Here is a 20,981-nt window from a genome sequence, read left to right as displayed (position 1 = left end):
CCTATGTTCTAGCTTTATTTATAATCATTCAACTCCTCTTGAAGCCAGACAGATGAATATTATATGCTAGATATTTAGAATACCTTGACAGCTTTAGTAAGTATCTGATAATGCCCATGAATAATCATGTGAAACCTTCTCTCAAGGTCGGAGCATATCGACATAAGATATGTGGTTTATGATAATAGGACTATTCAACACGGCAATGTTCTCACTAAAAGAAATAAGAGAAACACCACAGGGAAAGTATAGCAACTGTTATGCCAAGGTACGAAAAAGCTGATAATTCTTGACAGATGCAAAGAAAACCGCTCGAGAGAGTTCTTAACTCAACTAAAGGACAAGTTCACCTTCATATACATGTGGATTGAGTGAATGCAACAATTTTAGTAGAACACAATCAGTGAAAGTTTGGGGAAAATCCGACAATCCGTTCAAAAGTTATGAATTTTCAAAATATCTGTGCAATCACTACTGGAGGAGAAGACTACTACAGTGTATGATGTCACATGCGTACAACGATATAAGGAAAATAAAAAGAGAATTTCACAAAACTTTACTTATTGAATAAAGTGCACATTTCTTTGACTTGTTACTGACTTATGTTAGGGGTAATATTATTCCCCCTGACTTCTGAAAGGGAGAGGTCGAGTGTTCTTTTATTATGTGAGAAAAGTGAGAATATCTTGAATTTTCTTTATACTCTCTTTATACAGTTGTACTCATATGACATCACAAGGTATTGTAGTCTTCTCATCCAGCCGTGCCTGAGCAGAAACTTCAAAAATTCATAACTTTTGAACGGATTGTCCGATTTTCCTCAAACTCTCATTGATGTGTTCTACTAATATTGCTGCATTCACTCAACCCACATGTCTATGGAGGTGAACTTGTCCTTTAAGAGATAATGAAACAAATTTTATTCTTGTTACCAATACAAAAAAAAAGCTATTGGTGACAGGTCAAATGTCATACAATATCAAACATTATCATACACTTTGCGATAATTTTTTGGATCAAATTCCACACTTTGATTTATGTTCATTTTCATGCGACAGAAATATGACGTATACCATCGAAGGCAGTTTTGGCAATGAATGAATGAATGAACAAATGAATGAAAAAACGAATAGATAAAAAGATAGGTAAATGAATAAATAAATAAATGAATAGATAAATGAATAGATAAATTCGTAAATGGAAAAAAGACAATTACCTCATAATTTAAAGAATTTTGTCAAATGCTTATTTGAACACGGAAAAATGGTAACACGCTTTTAGTCCTATCCGTGCTCGTGAAGCCATACTGATACAAGGTTACAACAGAAATTCAGTTTAACACTATTTGACTTATTTTGCTTGCCAGTACTGTCGTTTGGTTATATGCCCTGCTCACATTAAAAACTAAAAACTATTTCCAATTTAAGGCAACTTTGTTCACAGAGAAGACAACAGACCATAATGTTTTAAAAAACATTCAAGAATATGCATTCATCTCCTCTTGTGCTACATACAATTAAATTATAAAGAATACAAAAGAGACGAAAAGTTAGTTTTTAGTGCCTAATTGCTAGGTTCGTCAGTAAATCGACATTTTGAAAAGAAGTTAAATGCGGAGAACAATTGAAAACATTTAAAGAAAGTATGCATTTATTATGTATAAGGATATTCTTCAGCAAAAGATTTATAAGAAAGGTAGAGGAGTAAGATTGCCTATAGTACACAATGAAATTCCATCAATAAGCAAGGGTAAGAAGCCAAGGAAATAGACAGTTTAGACGCATGTGTTTTTGGTCGCAAAAAGGCTGCATGAAAGATGGACAAATAAAATAAAGAATATGAGAAAATGTGAGTCCAACAAAGGTAGAAAAAAAGTTTTATATAAGGATAGAGATGCCGACTGAGTAGAATATTCATTGCTTTTAGATATTCCGTTTTTGACAAAGACATTCAACGCTCATTTCCTACATCCCTGATATAATATACTATACGTATGTATAACTATATAAAAAAGTAATCTACAGCTCGACCAGCTTCGAAATCATGCCTTAATTTTCCATCACTTTGAATTCACTTCATACTGGATATTGAATAAAGCTTGACTGAAAGTTCAATAAATTTTGACTGTGTGCACTTTTCTTTTCTTTTTTTTTCAAGTAATTTCAATTCACTTACTAAATGACATGATAATGCACAGGTTGGAATACATTGTAAAAAAAAGCATCAATTTAGAAAAGCTAGCAAGGTCCCTCTCTTTAAGGGACGTTATTATAGGGAACTAATTCTACGATCCATGACGAGGGATGTGGGAGCTAGTCGGCGTGGACAACCTCTCGAAACTTGGCTACCATCTTACAAAGATTTGGCATCAGTGATTATTACATCTGCATTCTCCACTATGCTTCTTCTTCTTCTTCTTCCTTTTCTTTTACTACTACTACTACTACTACTACTACCACTACTACTACTACTACTACCTCTATTACTACTACTACTACTACTACTACCACTACTACTACTACTACTACTACCTCTACTACTACTACTACTACTACTCCTACTATACTATTGCTACTACTTCTACTACTACTACTTCTGTACTAACACTACCACTATACTACCACTACTACTATACTGCTACTACTGCAACTACTACTTTTACTGCTGCTATTGCTGCTACTTCTGCCACTACTTGTTGTGGCTAACAGGCTTACTTCTACTGCTACTACCACTTCTATTAATACTTTTACTACATAACTGTTCAACTGTCACCATACCAGCCCCACTTAGATACTTTTGTTACCATTGCTACTTTTTCACCGTAACACTGAAACATGAACTCTTAGACTATTGTGTCATGTAAAGTGAAGTTTAAGTATTGAGAAGAAATTGATGGCATCAATCCCATGTTATGTAAAGTGAGGTATAAGTATTGAGAAGAAATTGATGGCATCAATCCCATGTTATGTAAAGTGAGGTATAAGTATTGAGAAGAAATTGATGGCATCAATCCCATGTTATGTAAAGTGAGGTATAAGTATTGAGAAGAAATTGATGGCATCAATCCCATGTTATGTAAAGTGAGGTATAAGTATTGAGAAGAAATTGATGGCATCAATCCCATGTTATGTAAAGTGAGGTATAAGTATTGAGAAGAAATTGATGGCATCAATCCCATGTTATGTAAAGTGAGGTATAAGTATTGAGAAGAAATTGATGGCATCAATCCCATGTTATGTAAAGTGAGGTATAAGTATTGAGAAGAAATTGATGGCATCAATCCCATGTTATGTAAAGTGAGGTATAAGTATTGAGAAGAAATTGATGGCATCAATCCCATGTTATGTAAAGTGAGGTATAAGTATTGAGAAGAAATTGATGGCATCAATCCCATGTTATGTAAAGTGAGGTATAAGTATTGAGAAGAAATTGATGGCATCAATCCCATGTTATGTAAAGTGAGGTATAAGTATTGAGAAGAAATTGATGGCATCAATCCCATGTTATGTAAAGTGAGGTATAAGTATTGAGAAGAAATTGATGGCATCAATCCCATGTTATGTAAAGTGAGGTATAAGTATTGAGAAGAAATTGATGGCATCAATCCCATGTTATGTAAAGTGAGGTATAAGTATTGAGAAGAAATTGATGGCATCAATCCCATGTTATGTAAAGTGGGGTATAAGTATTGAGAAGAAATTGATGGCATCAATCCCATGTTATGTAAAGTGAGGTATAAGTATTGAGAAGAAATTGATGGCATCAATCCCATGTTATGTAAAGTGGGGTATAAGTATTGAGAAGAAATTGATGACATCAATCCCACGCATGTCTGCTACACATTTTACACAAAATGATGACTATACATGTATTTTGATTCAACGTAAAACAGATCAAATACGTACGAAATATATTTTTGTGCTAAATTTCAAACGTGCCATAAATTTTGACAGCTGCAATGTTCAGTGCAACTTCACATTAAGCCAAACCTGTTTTCCTTTAATGTCTGGAAAGGTCGCACCAAGAATAAACACACGAAGTTGAGATGTCTACATAGGACATCCATACAACTCAAAATATCTATCAAACACAACTTGGAAACAAGCGTCATTGCACCTAATCATAAACAGCGCCATCTCACGCGCGCCAGTGGTGCAAGTTCCCCCCCCCCCCCCACTTTCTGCACACAATGTGAAACCTAACAGTGTGAATACACGTGAGATAGAGTCTGCTAGTTGCATGTGGTCAGCATATTTTGTAGTAAAATAAACAAAAATAAAAACAAGCAAACAAACAAACAAACAAGCAAAAAACAAAAACAAACAAAAAATTCCAATTGATTATCACTCGTAACATAGCAAAAGATATTTTTTTTCTTCATGATTGATAATATCATAATATTTACTCATCATTTTCTTTGTTTGCTTGTTTGTTTAGCAGCTGTAGTCGCAACTATTTCAAATTAAAGGTACTGTTTACCTTTGGGAGCAGTGATTTACAAAGTGTTTTAGATATCACATTTGATGCATATGTGTAGGTCAGTTGTATCAAAAAATATCCTACCATTTAAACATTTCGCAATAAAGTCTTAAATATAAAGGAGATACATGTATCACTATTTTTCTTACTATTGCTAATTTTCTCACAAAACCATAACTGTAGACGGTTTAGTCTAGAAATATTTCTTACTAAAACTATTGTTCACATTTTGCATATTCAACAATATTTAACTTTAATCATAATGATTCCAATTTTTACATTGGTTTTTTTAAATCCCTAACTCATATCTAAAAACTATTTTGAATCACTGAGGCTGACTCTTTGTTTCATCTGCAAATCTTAATTATTCCTTTAACATGAATGGAGTTGACTAATTTTGCGATCTAACTCTTTGTATACTTTACTCAGCACCATAATCTTGGTGATACATGCAGGTCTAGGCCTCTTCACAAATCGAACGTTTTATATCTTGTCACTAATTGGCATCATGTCTTTTTGTATTCCACAGCCGGGGAACGATAAATGAACTATTGCGTTTTCTTTTACTGCTACATATTACTGCTGCTCTCTACTGCTACTGTTACTGTTACTGTTATTGCTATAGTTGTTGTTACTGTTACTGTTATTGCTATAGTTCTTGTTACTGCTACAGTTATACTTTTATTGTTATCGTTATCTTTGTTATTATTGTTATTATTACTGTTACAGCTATACATTTATTGTTATTGTTATTGTTGTTATTATTGTTATTGTTGCTGTTATTGTTATTGCTATTACTATTGGTATTACTATTTTGGATGTAATCATTGTCTTTGAATGCCACACCTTCTGTATGTTTGAAAACACAATCATGTCGTAGCCCATTTACCAAAAGTTGAGTCTATTCTGGTTGCTGGCATTCTTTCTTTTTCTGTGTCAGCTTTATAAAAATAAATTGGAATGAATCATACATCATTTGGAAACCTTAGATTCAAATTAATGTGAGAACAGATAAAATATTGATAATAGTTGCATAATATACCTAAACTCCAAGATAAACAGGTTCACTTTTGCACCTTTACCAGTGTAACACTCTCTGCAAGGGAGCGCCTTTATCTCGGCAACTCAGGTCATGTCATGTTTTTGTGTTTCTCCTCCTGTGTTGTTCCGTCTTGTCTTTGCAAAACGAGTAGTCTCTCCTGTCTTGTTCAGTCCTGTCTTTGTAAACAGTCAATTTCATAAGAATCCCTTAATTTGTTCACAGTATGCAAGCATGGTTTTTAATGAACCTCTCAATTCTTTTTTCTCTAAACATAACATTGTATTTTGCCGGTATTGTTGTAATAGTATGTCTTTATTTGTCGACTATTTTTTATCCTTTGCACAGTTGAATTTATGCCTATATTATAACTCCTGAAAAGAAAAGAAAAAAGAAAGAATGAAAGTAAATGAATTGGATTGGTTTGAATTGAATTGAACTGAACTTTGCACGTTTTAGACCAGTGTCACAATGGGAGCATCATTAAAGGTAAAACTTTTGCACATGTCTGGTCTCGAAGGTGCAAAATTGCACCCATAAAGGTGCTCCCAGTGCGGCACTGGTAACGGTGCAAAGTTGAACAGTTTTTCTTGAGAGTGTATATGGAAAGTTTAATCGCAAAATTAGCTAAATCCAATGTACATGTATAACATTTTGAAGTCTGAAGTCCATTATCAGAAAGAGAAAATAAGTCTTTTCTATAGAAATACCTCGCTTATTACATAACATGGAATATTACTGAAGTTACGATTGCGAATTATCCCATAGTTTCTCACTATTTTGGAGGACTTTTTTAGCAACTATAATTGCAAATATCTCTGCGAGAATGGAAGTATCTCATTTTGCGATTAAACGTCATGAATATTTTACGTGAATATTCACTCTGCCTACTATTTTTAGTTCGCATGTCATTAACTCATTTCAAATAATGTTTGATCAAGGTCATCCGGTATGTTTAAATATGAGATGGAGGAAACTTTAGATCTTTACTGGAAATTTTGAATCAAGATCAATATCCTTTTTGCAGGCTAGAAGCCAGACAAAAGCTGGAATTAAAGTGGTAGATTTTTCCTATCACGCGTAACGCTATCGGCAGTCCAGCTACAGTGCAGCCGGTTTGATTTATTTGAGGATCCATTGTTCCAGTTTCCTTATTCAGTTCGTTGATAGTCGACGTTCGTATGACGCAAAAGCAAATGAGGCGAGATGTCTTCTAATGCGATCATCATTGTTGCCCCAATCATGCATGAAAGCACACACGTAATAACAGACAACCTATAAATTATAAAATGAATAATGCCCAATTCAGGTCCTCCATCTCCCTTTGTTTGGACGCAAACGAAAAGGCACCTCCATTTTCATTGCTAAACACAGCAAGCCGGAGCTCATTAATCTACTGTCCTTGCAAAAGCATCGAGGGAGAGATTAAGCTTATAATGACGTCCGTGTGAACTCGAACTGAATTTGTTTTTCTTCCATCCTCACATTATGGGATGAGGCTCAAATTTACAGCAATTACAACTGCAGGATGAGTACTCCCAGGGTAGAGCAATCGGTCACAGTGTCCTAATGAACATTTTACATCCATGACTATGTTCGCAGTCAATGCCACACTTGACTGGCTCCTCCGAGCACGTGACTTCGTAGTCAGCCGTACAGCTGTCCATTCTTTTATTCTATTTGTTTTGTTTAGTGTTGTTTTTTTTCCGAGAGACATTTTTTTTTCTCTTCTTTTCTCTTTCATAATGTTATCAAAGTGTCTTTTTTTTTTTTGCTTTTTCCACTCATGGTTTCTTATCTCGCTCTTTTTTTTTGATTGAAATAACTCTCCACTTTTGTTTCTTTTTTGTTTTGTTTTGAAGTGTAATTCTACATCATGATCAGGTTAATTTGGATAGATAATGTAAAACCTTGCTAACATAAAGGTGGTAATTCAATTAATTTGGGTATGGAATGAGACTTTCAAATGTTATAAAGAATTAAAAAAAAAGTTAAGTTGACTCTGAATTCTGTAATTTCACACATTTTAACGAATGTTTACATTTGCCTGCAAACTCATTATTCACATTATCACCATAAACATTATGCTATGAAGCCACAGTTCTCACGAAAAGATAATGGTGTTAATGTTTGCTTGCCTTGATCTGCCTACTGGATAAAATAAATTCATTTTGTTCATGAATTCAAAGAAGGCACATCGAACAAAAGATACTTCCAAGTATGAAGGGAAATACAATACATCATGTTGATTAAGATTACCCCGGCATATTTTTATTGTCTTGACCATAAAAAAGACGATTTTTTTTTTCATCTTTTTTCCAAGTTTTTTCATCATAATCTTTATTTTGGGTGCCCAAGGCGTCTAACAGCCTCTGCAGATGAGAGGGTGCAGTCATTCGTGTAAATATTACCTAATTTGTTCGCCTAGTTCCTTGTGAGATGTTTACCACATGGCTCCATCTCACTAACTTCAGCAGGCCGCCGCCCTTACCATGATTGTCAAGAGCCGAGAGGGGCTTCCCTTCATTGCGTTCAACTTTATCCGGTCCTCCGCATCCTCTTCCATTCAAAGAGTTTGGTTGCCATGGGCAACGCGTACGTCAATGGGATGATGATGGCATTACGTAACCCAGTTATCCGCGGAATGTGTGGATATAATTTGGGGGCTTAGTACCGACAATCTGTCGGCCTCTAAAGGGTTCATGAACATCATTGGCAGGAAATGTCCGTCCTAGGAAAAACAGACCCGAGTACTAGTACCAGTTTAGTAGGCTGTGCTTTGATCCTTTAAAGTCTGGAAGCTCAACTGAAATCTCATGGGTAATGTATATCTGCTAGTATATATATATATATATATATTATATATATATATATATATTATATATATATATATATATATATATATATATATATATATGAATCTCTCCCCTCCCTCTCTCTCTCTCTCTCTCTCTCTCTCTCTCTATATATATATATATATATATATATATATATATATATATATATATATATTATTATACGTGTGTGTGCGTGTGTGAGTGTATAACTTGCAAAAACAAAATTAGTCTGAACCTCTGATGGGCACAATTTGCTATGAACAGAAAATAAAAAGAATATATGGAAACATAAGAAAAAAAAGGTCAAGGTTGTATCGGTACAGCAGTAGGTTTTACACTTCAGCGCGCTCGAGAGAGAGAGGGAAACAAAGAAAGAAATACAGCTTTTGAGACAGATGAAATAGTCAATATTTACTATTACAGCACATTTCACCTTGTAGACCTTACACGTCACCGAAAGTATACACGTGATATAACAGATATTACATTCATAAATCAAAGATAGGATTCACCGTCACGTATTATGTTGTTACTGAATGTCGTAGTGAAGTTTTTTGCATCGAATTGAGATTTCACAAAAGACGTATAAGTAACAATTATATTATGAGTTAGAAGATAAAGTGCACTATATTGTAAAGAAACTTCTACTCGTCAGATTAGATATAAGAGGTAATTTGCGCAGTTTCTATATTTACAGCATATATCTTGGTTCAAAATTAATGTTGGATTCCATTTTCTACACATGTAACGTGCGAACCTGAAAAAATCCTTTTATGATATCAAAGGAAAAAAAGTGAGGTGCTGTACTGATATTTTGAAGACGTCATCAATAGAAATGGCCTCTTGCGCATGATTCTAGTTCATTAGGATGATCTGCTATAGCACCCTTGTATAGTGGTTGTTAAAATTATTATTGTTTCTAAGTCCCGAGTACAATAAGGTAAGACTCATTGCATTTGAACAGTTCATTATTTTCAAGGACCTTTTCTTTGAAAATAATCTTCCAATGGTCTAGGTTTCTATTGCTTAGTGGATTATAGGAGATCCCATTTTGGAAAAGTTGTACATTATTTTTCAGCAGAGATTATCTTCCTTCAACAAATAAGGTAAAAACTATCCTTACTTCATGTATTTGGATTATCTTAAGTGTATCAACGTCTTTGCCTGCATGTGTGTGTGTTTTTTGTGTGGGTTTGTATGTCTGTTGGGGTGGATGTTATTGCTTATTTGTACAGACGTTTTTGTGCTTTAAAGCTGGTTATATATAGTTATGCTGTGACGCGCATCGTAGGATGATAAAGGTCTATGCGTGGTTCATCGTCATAATATTATATGTATCGTAGGCTAGGCTGTGAGGTCTTGGTAACGCGAATTCGGTTCTTAACCTGTTGAGGAAGAGTCCCGAGTATACTCGGGCAGGTGTATATGGGAAATGCATGTTGTAGCACAATCGAACCGTCCTCAATGGGTTAAGAGCCTCTTCTTATTGAAAGAGCAGAGTTAGAGAGAGCAGAACAGCTCCGCCTGATATACAACATCCCCATACACGGAGGTCAGTGATTGTATTATCGATACAAATCACTCGATATATCGGCGTCAACCTGCGGTGATTGACCATCTGATTGAAGTCGGTCAGGTTTATTACTGCCGTGGGAATGATTTTGGAGAGGGGGAAATTATTGCGCGTTCTCCCATCCAAAACTATAAACAATTCATATCGTCACCGCGATAAATTACGTCGCACTTTTACCGGGCCAGAGCGGGTTACCGTGAACAGATGAGATGAAGTATGACGTCAGAGCAGAATCATGATTGTTCAGAATTATTTCTTTCAGTCCCTTCCTGCTTCCTGCGCGTCGTGTTGAAAATGAGATTTTACCCATCAACGAAAACAATCATCTCGTAGCAGCTTTCAAGCAAACGTGCCAACTAAGGTGGTACAGTTCCACTTTACTGTGGGCGTTTCATCCTCGAGAATCAATGAATTAATCCTTTTGTTGTAGAGAATGTACAAGGAATTTGGGATAGAAATGCCAACTTTCTTAAATAATCTCCCATAGAGACCAAGGAATGTTACCTATTTATTTGTTTGATTGTTTTTGTCTTCGAAAAAAAAAGAGTTTCTTGCATGCTTTGGTTTCTCTTGGTTTCCTTTGTTGTTCTTTGTGAGAAAAAGATTCATCTTCTTATTCTTCGTATGGCACAATGTACCTGGTTGATACCTTTTGCTGAATATTGCTAATTATCAAGGGCGAACCGTGAAGGGTCGGCACCAGTCGCCCGTTGTTTTGTTGTTTGTGTGTATGTGTAGGTCGGTAGGAGAACCTCTTTGGTGGGTGCATCCTGCTCTTTTCGAGGAATGAATGAATGAAGTGGGATCTTTTACGTGCTGAGTCGTGACTAACACAAGGGAGCTTCATTTAATCCTATCCGAGGGACAGTGTGTTTTACCTCCTACAAGAGGGGACGATATGATTACATACAACATTGCTCAGCTAGATTCAAATGGGAATTGAATCCGAGCCCTCTGATTGCGAGGCAGACACGCTATTAACCGACTCACTGAACCACATCACCGCCCGTAGAGAAAAGATTGGCAAGTGATATATCAATATGGCTCATGTAAACCTCTCAGTATATCCATATCTTCTTAAGATGACTACTTTTTGTTGGGAACGAGACTACTAAGAACTGTGGTGTTAGATGATAACAAGTGTGCTAGCCGGGCAAATACATAGTCTCTCAACGAGGTTCCATTTTTCACATCTGTCTCAGCGCCAGACCATGTTTGCACGTCTATGTACATTGCCCAGTAAAATAGGAGCATTCATTCATTCATTCATTCATTCATTCATTCATTCATTCATTCATTCATTCATTTGTTTCCATATCCAAATAATACAAAATAATTGCAAAGTAGCATAAATCGATTTGTACAAACAGGTGGAAAGGTGAAATGTGATGAAGCACTCATACAAATACAAACAATAATATTACAAAAGTAAAGTACATGTACAGCTGCACCCACATAAAGATACACGTGATTTACATAGTTGATCATCATGAATTCACGAGTCGCTAGTCTAAGGAATATGAGGGAATATGGGGGAACTTGCACAAAAAGCAGAGCTTGTACAATTACCAAGTTCCCGGAGTGAAAAGAAAAAAAAATGAGTCTGCATACGTGCGTACATGAACGAGTGGGCATAACGATTCAGAAAGGATACGAGGAAGAGGTGTGTTACGTCACATTTTGGTAAATTGCACATTTTGGTAAATTACCAAAATGTGCAGTTACCAAAATGTGCTGTGACATGTTACGGCACATTTTGGTAACTTTCTGCTCCTCCACAATCATCACAAAAACAAATTGTAAGTGCAGTTGGTTTTTGTCCCCACCGAATGAGTTTGGTAGCCTAAAGGCCGTGTCACACCTTCCGGGCAAGCTACGCGGGCTTGTTGCGAGTAAGGTTTTTCCAGCACGCAGGAAAATTATCTCGCCCGTAGTTGCCCGGAGGTGCGCACGCATTTCCGATTTACCCGCAGCCAAGTTTTGAGCATCACCTCGCAGGCAACTCCTACGCAGATACTTCGCAGTCCCCGTATGCGGCCAGCGCTGCCAAAATAATGACATTCTGTCATTTCTGTTGGACTTCTGCCATTCCTTCAGATGAATCTCTAACTGAGTAGTCACCCCCACGCGCCTGGCACGCAGGTCACACAGGATACCCGCAAGAAGAACATAAGTAGAACGCGTCCAGCAAGTAAACACATGCACAACTCGCCCAAATCCTTGTCTGCCCTCAGAAATTGTCCGGTATGCTGAAAAATCCCCATACGCAACAAGCCCGCGTAGCTTGCCCGGAAAGGTGTGACAAGGCCTAAACACGGCCACGGGTAAAACGGATTTGCGTGCGCACCTCCGGGCGACTACGAGTGAGATACGTGCTATTTACTGTTAAGTGCGGGTCATCTGCGGGGACCTCCGGGTAGTACAAATTGTTCTTCGCAAGTCGCACGTAAGACTTGCCGGGAAAGATGTGACGCGGCCTGTAAGGCCTGTAAGGCCGTGTCACACCTTTCCGGGCAAGTTACGCTGGCTTGTTGCGAGTAGGGATTTTCCAGCACGCAGGAAAATTTCTGCGGGCGGACAAGAATGTTTGTGAGTTTCGTGCTTGTCTCTTACCTGCTAGACGCGTGCTACTTACCTTCTACATGCGTGTGTTCAGTGTGACCTGCGTGAGAGCTTTGAAACCGATCCGTTTTCTGTTACGAGCGACTTACGGGTACTGCGAAGTACCTGCGTTGGTACTGCCTACAAGATGCTGCGGTAAGGGTCTCCTGCTGGTGTTCTGCGTGTACCCCCGCGACTCAATCGGAACATATTTTGAGCATGCTCAAGGCCTTGTCATACCGTATCCGGGGAAGTTTTGCGGGTTGACTTGCGGGGAAGCAAATTTGTCTTGCCTGTCTTTACTGCAGGACCATCACCTTATTTCCCTGACCGTATAATAACTCTCAAGCCCCTCCATGGCTTTTTAGTTCAGTTACCAAAATGTGCAGATTGTCCAAAATGTGAGGGCAAATCCAATTTTAACTGCACATTTTGGTAACAGTTGATCCCGTCAGGTATAGGTGCACTATCAGCACATTTTGGTAACATTTTTTAAAACCAAAATGTGTAGTTTAGTACCAAACTGTGCCGTAACTGGTAAATTGCACATTAATTTACCAAAATGTGCAATTTACCAAAATGTGCCGTAACAAATTGGAAGTAAAGCAATGGGTCAATGACAGACACACACATTCAAACAAACAAACACACAAACACAGTAATAAAATAAACATAGGACAAAAGAGTATTGAGACGAGGATGTCGACGAGCATCACGCCCTCTAGCCGGTCAAGCTGGTCAATTTGTGATCACGTTGATCAGGACAGCTGACTGCAACTTGCGTTTTTATGTTGTTTATTGATTGTTGTAAAATTTTCACACATCTCCTGCTACATCTGTGGTGAATAAAGAACGGCCAGTGACCAGCAAATTACAGTATGATAATAATAATGGTAATAGTAATAGTAATAATAAAGATAATGATAATGATAACATTTACATAGCACCTATTTCATAATGTTTCTAAAAGCTTTACAAATAGCGAAACAAGTGGACGTTGACAATTAACAAAAGCAACAAGCATAAAATGGAGTACGAGTACAGATAATCCATGAATTACATAATCATCGGCATTGTTCTTGAAATATCACCCCTCATTTCATTTCTTTGACGACAATGAGACAGAGAAATAGAAATAACTCTGGAGAAGAGATTATTCGATGCGATGGAAAAGAAATTTTGAATAGAAGTTGTTTATATAAAGGGTAGGTAGGGTTGACAGAAAATAATAGGCTCAATAACTGGCAAAGGCCAGAGGGAAGAGTATTGAGCTGTCTGTGTCTGGATTTTTTTTTTAAAGAAGAAACTTTCTATCGAAATTTCTTGACATCCCGATTTCAATCAAAGCTTATTCTCATGTTTAAACAATGCCCTCCGGTTTGAGGTAACGTTACTGAAGTAAGTAAGTACTCATGTAGTGACAGAGAGAGAGAAAAAAAAAGAAGAAGAAAGAAAGAAAGAAATAGAGGGAGAGATGATGAAATCTGAAAATACGTCATGTCATTTCATCAGAGAATATGATTCTTTTTCTTCTCCTTTCGGACCCTTATATCAAACAAATTGGTTTATTTTGAAACTTCTCGCTGCCGGTTTGATTTATTTCTGATCTTTCCCCTAGTACGTTTTTCTTTGGTTTTCTTTTTTTTTTTTACTTATTCGTTGCATGCTTTATAATACTCGAAATCATCTTACTACAATTTTCTTTTCATTTTCTTCAGATATACGGGAAATTTTGTCTGGATTACGGCAGAAGGACGCCCATTGCTGCTTGGCGTCACGGAGCCCCCATATCAACAGTTTATTTTCTTGACGTCCGAAAGGGATAAAAAGAGGTCACCGAGAAATTTGAAAGAAGCAGAAGACAAAAATGGAAAGGCCGAGAGGAATATGAGAGATAAAGAAAATCTGAACTTAATTTCTAAGGCAAATGCCATCGCGCAAAGCAATAACATCAGGACCACTCTCCAATTTTAGAATCGGATGAGGTCGAAGAGAATGCACTCCAAAAGCTGACAGCGGCTAGATGTCGGCATGGCCAGCTATACCTTCTTTTGTTGGAGGCGGAATTTTGGTGTATGCATTCCACCTTGCCCGAGCGCCCTTGCTCCTGGCCAATGACCCGATTTCTCGAAATGTCAGGACGTATTAAGGATTTTAATAAATGGACATGCACCTCATGAAGCTGATTGAATTTGGAAGGTGACGAGGAAAATGCGCTTTCAACCTCAGGGCCAATCATGTAATTATTTCCATTTCCCGCGCTCGACGTTGAAAGAAAAAAGTGGAAAAGAAAAGTTCGCATGACTCCGTGTCTATCTTCTTAAAGACGTCGCGGTTCTTTATCAGAATTAATACGTTCACATTTCAAAACCAACTGTATATTGCTTTCTGAAATTCCAATTGTTTGAGCAGTGTTCAAATATCCTCAGTTGATATAATGACATGGTTTAATAGTTTGACAGTGGTGGGAGAGAGAGAGGCGGGAGGGGGAGGGAGATCTCGCCTTGAAGTTATAATAAAAAATCTTTTATCTCAGGTTGTTTGAAATTCTTTTAAAGGGATAGTACAGTATTGGTGGAGATGAGAATTGGGCTTTTAACTTTTTGCGAGATACCAAGAAAACACTTATTATATAGTACAGAGAATACCATTTTAAGAGGAATTCAAAGTTTATTTGACGAAAATCGGGTTTGGAATGACTGAAACATCCAAAAACAAAGTAAAACAAAGCAATCGTGATAAAGTGTGGGTCCCACACTTTAGTAGAATCGCTCTTTTTTGATATCTCAGCCATTTCAAAACCAATTTTCATCAAATAAACGTTGAATTCCTCATAGAATTGCATGCTCTTTCATATTTCAGAAGAGGTTTCTGATTATCTCACTAAAAAATGTTAGAAACCTGAAATTAGGTCTCAACCAAAACTATACGATCCCTTTAAAGCTTTCAAATTATCAAGTGTATTAAGAAATCATTGGTTAACTTCCTCGGCCACAATGCGTGTCATCAACAAGCCCTGCACTCGACCCCGTCCAGCTTCGCGGATTGATTACCCTAATTGCTCTCACTTCTACTTACCTCAACCAACTATTTAATGTCTCCTCATCGATTTTTATATATATATATAGATAGATATATATCATATATATATATATATATATATATATATATATATATATATATATAATATATATATATATATATTGTGACGAACTCGCCTTCTCGTCGTGAATTAAGAGAGTGTATTTGACTGTTTGTACAAATGTCTCCGCGAGCCGTGTCAGGATGGCCGAGTAGGCGGGGTTCGTTTTGTTGCAGTTTACAACGATCCCTTTTAAATCACTAAAACTACTAGTCTGTGTCTACCATGTAATATGTTGGGTCAGAAGCAGCTCACCAACACAAGCGGCATACATACAAGTTCATCATCACTTAACGTAGCTCACTCCCAAGCGTCTCTTGTTGAGGATGTTAAATTGGTACGCCTATTTTTGTTACCAACATTTGCTACCAAGTTCTGCTACCAAGGTTTGCTACCAAGTTCTGCTACCATGTTTTGCTACCAAGTTCTGCTACCATGTTTTGCTACCGAGTTCTGCTACCATGTTTTGCTACCAACTCGTGGAACACATTTCACAACTATGTGGTGGCACAAGGTAATGTGATGACTGGACCTTGGATTGGGCACGGGCATATGCGACAAGTCACATTACCACTATTCCCGAAATCCAATAGCGACGACTGGAACTTGGATTGGGTACGGACTATGCGACAAGTCACATTACCATTATACCCGAAATCCAACGGCGACGACTGGAACTTGGATTGGGTACGGACTATGCGACAAGTCACATTACCACTACCCGAAATCCAATGCTGCTTGCTGGTAGAACTCTACTGCTTGTGCCACCACCAAAATACTACTTGCTTTACAAATCAAACTCAAAGAAGGAGACTAAAGAGTCAATGTTTTATGAACGTATAAACAGTTTACTTGGTGCTTCCAAGCAGCAATGAAACAAAAGCAAATGAACTCATGCAAACACTTACTGTACTGTTAGTGCTACGGGCTTCTTGCTGGCGACGCAGTCGGACAGCGGCCAATTTATATGCTTCCTTTCCTTAAGAAGAAGGATAGAGGATGCAATCCCGCACGGCCTTGTAGTGCAGAGCGAATCCTCCGGATATCAATCAAATAACCTATTATCATGTCATGGTTAGTAAATTCGACATAATTATTGATTCTAAACATATTTGGGGTTCATCGTTCCATCTAACGGTATGTACCGACGGCTAAAACAAACATGTAAATACTACGATGGTGCCAACTCATAAATTTCCAACAATATAACTAATTATTTAACATCAATGTTTAAATCATGATAATGAATTATCCCATAACAACGACTATTGAGAGTACCGTATACGGCACTACTGTTGAAATAAATAGGACGCCCTCTTTTACTGTTAAACGTACAATCGATTTTAACAAGTTGTAATTGGAAACAATTAATTACAATCGATTCTAACAAGTTGTAGTTGGAAGCAATTAATAACAATCGATTCAACCAAATTTTGTTACAATATATATATATATATATATATATATATGTATATATTATAATATAGTAATACAAATTGTCACAATTGAGGCATGCATCAAACGCCAGTTGCCTTGATTTTAATTCAAAATCCGAATTTTCGGGGGCCTCCCCCTTCGTCGGGGATGAAAGTGCTTATGAATTTTTATAGTGATATTAACAGTATGGTGGTAATATCCAACTACCACGCGCAATCTCAGTGTCACCAAATCAATAAATAATAACAAACAAAGGCTAAATTGCACGTATTTACAATCATAATCGTAAAAAATAGATTATTACAGTATCATACTCTGAATAAACAATGCTATAAAGAAATGATCAAACGGCTATAACTTTCTTGGCAAAGCTAAAAAGCAAAAATAAAGAAAGAAATACGTACACAACGATGCCTGTTGGTCACATTATAAACATTACGTTGATCACATGTCATGTGCCAAATCTCAAGTCAAATGCTTAATCAGTGCAGTGAGAGAATCAGCCGAATACATACTAAGCTTGCCTTATCAACAACAAAAAAGAGGAAAAAAAGAAACGTAGAGAAGTTTGCTGTCAAGATGGCAACACACAGCTCAAAGCTGGCAAAAACAACAACAACAACAACAACAAACACATCAAACAAAAAACAAACAAAAAACAAAAAAGTTACCATTTCAACACATAATTCAATTTTAACAAAAAGTAAAACTTACACACCTATACATCAAAACGGGCACATGTGCCAAATTTCCTTTTCTCTTTCTTTTCTTTCTTTCCATTATCCTGTTGTGCTCTATTACTTTCAATGGGATACCCTTCTGTCAAGTCATGTCACGTTGTTGTGTTTCTCCTGTCTTGTTCTGTCCTGTCTTGTTCCGTCCTGTCTTTGTAAACAAATATGTTCACAAGAATCCTTTGAGTGGTTGACAATTTACAAGCATGCTTTTCAGTGAACGTATGTTTGCTGAAAAAAGAAAAAAGAAAGAATGAAATATATGAAATGAAATGAAATGAAATGAAATTTCAAATAAAATACTTGAAAAACTGGATGAGTTGGCTCTGTCCACAATTCTTTTTTTTTCAGGAATACTGTCACCATGGCAGCCCATTGTTCAACATGGACGAAAAACATATCTTTTGCATATCTGAAAACTCTATCCATCAGAAATGCTAAATCTCAAATACCAAACTAAAAAAACAAAGAATTTAGCTTAATTCACAGTATTTTGCATGGTTTCCATTGTAAAAACTGCGGTTACCATGGCAACACAGTGTTTAATATTTCTTTAAAAATCTGGAATTTACCTATCTAAACCATAGCAGTCATAAATGCAAATATCCGGTCAATTACTCAGAAACTCTTAGAGTGAAAAAAAAAAATCCACCTATTTTTTGTAAGTTTTTCATTGCAAACTTGCTTTTATCATGGCAATGCATTGTTCAACAATAGGAAATAAATAAAATTTCAGTACTCGAACCTGTCCTATGACCTATGATGTGTGCGCTCAATATTTGATAAGCACAACTGCAACTGCAACGCATTATGTCAAGTTTCGCTTCAATGCCTCTACCGGTTCCCTAACCTTGTCTACAGGAACAACACGGACGGGAAATATCTTTTGCATATCTGAAAACTATATCCGTCACAAGTACTAAATCTCAAATCAAAAGCTCACAAACCAAGGGAGTTACCTTAATCCATTGTGTTTTTGTATTGATTTGTATCAATTTCATTATGAAAACTGCGGTTGCCATGGCAACACTGTTTAGAACATTTACAATGTGGACGTAAATCAATGACAAGATTCTGTTTGCACTTAGGACAATTTATGTACAAATTTTGTAATCATCCTCTTCCTTTTGTGTTTGATTCCACGTTCCATTAAAAAAAAGAAAAAAAAATGCTCACTCATAACCTTCCCGAAACTGGCACTATATTTTTGCCAAACTATTTTCTCTTTTTCTGGCCCAAAATTTTTGAATTAACTTGATATCAGTATTACTTGATAACAGTATAAAAGTATAAGCTGTATTAAAGTTTGAATACTTTTACTCTGAAAGTAAATAATTTTCTGTAAAATTCCTATGTAGCAGAAGGAGTTACACTTTTGTAAGCCCTAATTTCAAGTCTTTTTTTCTAACAAACTCATTTATCGTCTCAAAACTCAACCTTCTCTCACCATGAATCCGTACATCTCGTGTACCACGTGCATTGGCTTAGACCCTACAACTCATCTTTCTTCGTCTTTAACCCTGTCTTTTAAGCCAATTCCTGTTGCTCCTTCCTTACTTATCCGTCTTTTTTTTCCTTTTTTAACAAGAGAGTTGTCTCGTGTTCATGGTGTTTGTGCGTTATATTGTGTGTCCTTTGATCTTTCCTTTTTTAGTCATCTTGCCTGTTGGCTATAATTATGGGAAAGTGGTTTAATCATTGTTTATGAAATGCCTGCGATATACAAACTCGAGTGGTTCGCAATATACAAGCATTGCATTCTAGTGAACATCTGAGTCCTCTTTTTCCCCTCTAAACGTCACTTACTATTTTGCCGGTATGTATGTGTATCTGTATTTGTTGATTATCGTTTATCTTTTTCACAAATGCTTATAATATAATTCTTGATCTATTCTGTATTACGTTTTGTTGGAAGAAAAAATGAATCGAACAATAAATGCATTAAATTGAATTGAAAAACTCTGTTTTAAGCAGATTTCTCCATTTCCTACAATTTTCATGTGCATTTAAATCAGAGTTACCTTTATTTCACTTCGGTTCATTGTAGTTTCTTCATTACAGATTTGTATTGATTTTGTTCAATTATGTGTATTTGAATATCTTTATACTGTAATTGTATTTTTGTTTGTTATTGTGTGTTTGTTGGATATTAAATAATTGAAATAAATAATGCAATGAACTTGAGATGGTGTTGTTTGTAATCCATGGCTCCTAAAACTATTGATTTCTTCTTGTTATTTTTAGATTGAGTGGGTAGTAGGCCTACAATTATTTTGCCAAAGTGCTGTTTTAATATCATTTCTTTTTAAAAAGGCGCCGAAACACAGTCGTCCGTATTTGTTCTGATGAGAGAAATGACAAGCAGTGAGAAGGAGACAGATTGGAAAAAAAGAATAATGGATTCAAAGAGAAATGTGGATTTTAGCCGAGTGTTTTCAGCAATAAAGAAATAGTTATTTCCGCTGACAACTTATAAATAGAAAGTATTGGTCGCGGAACGTGGAAATTAAATTCTTTGTCGCACGAGGGAAGTCAGGTGTGCTTACTGTAATAACAAGCGTCCTACCATGAATTTATTGCATTCACGATGCAGTGACTAACCAAGTTAAGGTTGGTTTCAGTAGAAGACTATCACCAGTCGACGACAAGATGAATTGTCATCAAAATCGAGCTTAAAGGAAACCAATATCCAAATTTATATGTGAATATTAGAAGAGTTTTAAGGAAAATCGGATAATCGATTCAGAAGTTATGAATTAATGTTAAAGTTTTTGTACCGTCAGAGCAAGATAAGGAGACTTCACTTCGTGACGTTATTACGGACAACACTACGTACAAAATAAAGAAAATATGAAGGAAATTGAAATAATATATCATTTTCACTTTTCTAGAATAATAAAAAAGCCCTGCATATGGGAAACCTCTCTCTGAAAACAGAGGGAATATATATATATTTTTTTTTTTGACATGCGTAAGTCTTGAATAGATGGAATCTGTAATTGTCATGAAAAGTGTTTGTTTCATTTCCATCTGCGAAGATGGCCGGATAGCCCATAATCAGCTGCAATATATAGCTGGTCTTCGTGGTCCACTTAGACGTCGACAGGGCCACTTCACCGGTTTAAACACCCTGCTCTTT

Source organism: Diadema antillarum, unplaced genomic scaffold (genome assembly GCF_040938485.1).
Source record: "Diadema antillarum isolate AM-2024a unplaced genomic scaffold, OU_Dant_1.0 seq00000799_RagTag, whole genome shotgun sequence".
NCBI classification, from domain to species: domain Eukaryota; kingdom Metazoa; phylum Echinodermata; class Echinoidea; order Diadematoida; family Diadematidae; genus Diadema; species Diadema antillarum.
Note: the sequence above shows the minus strand (reverse complement) of the source record.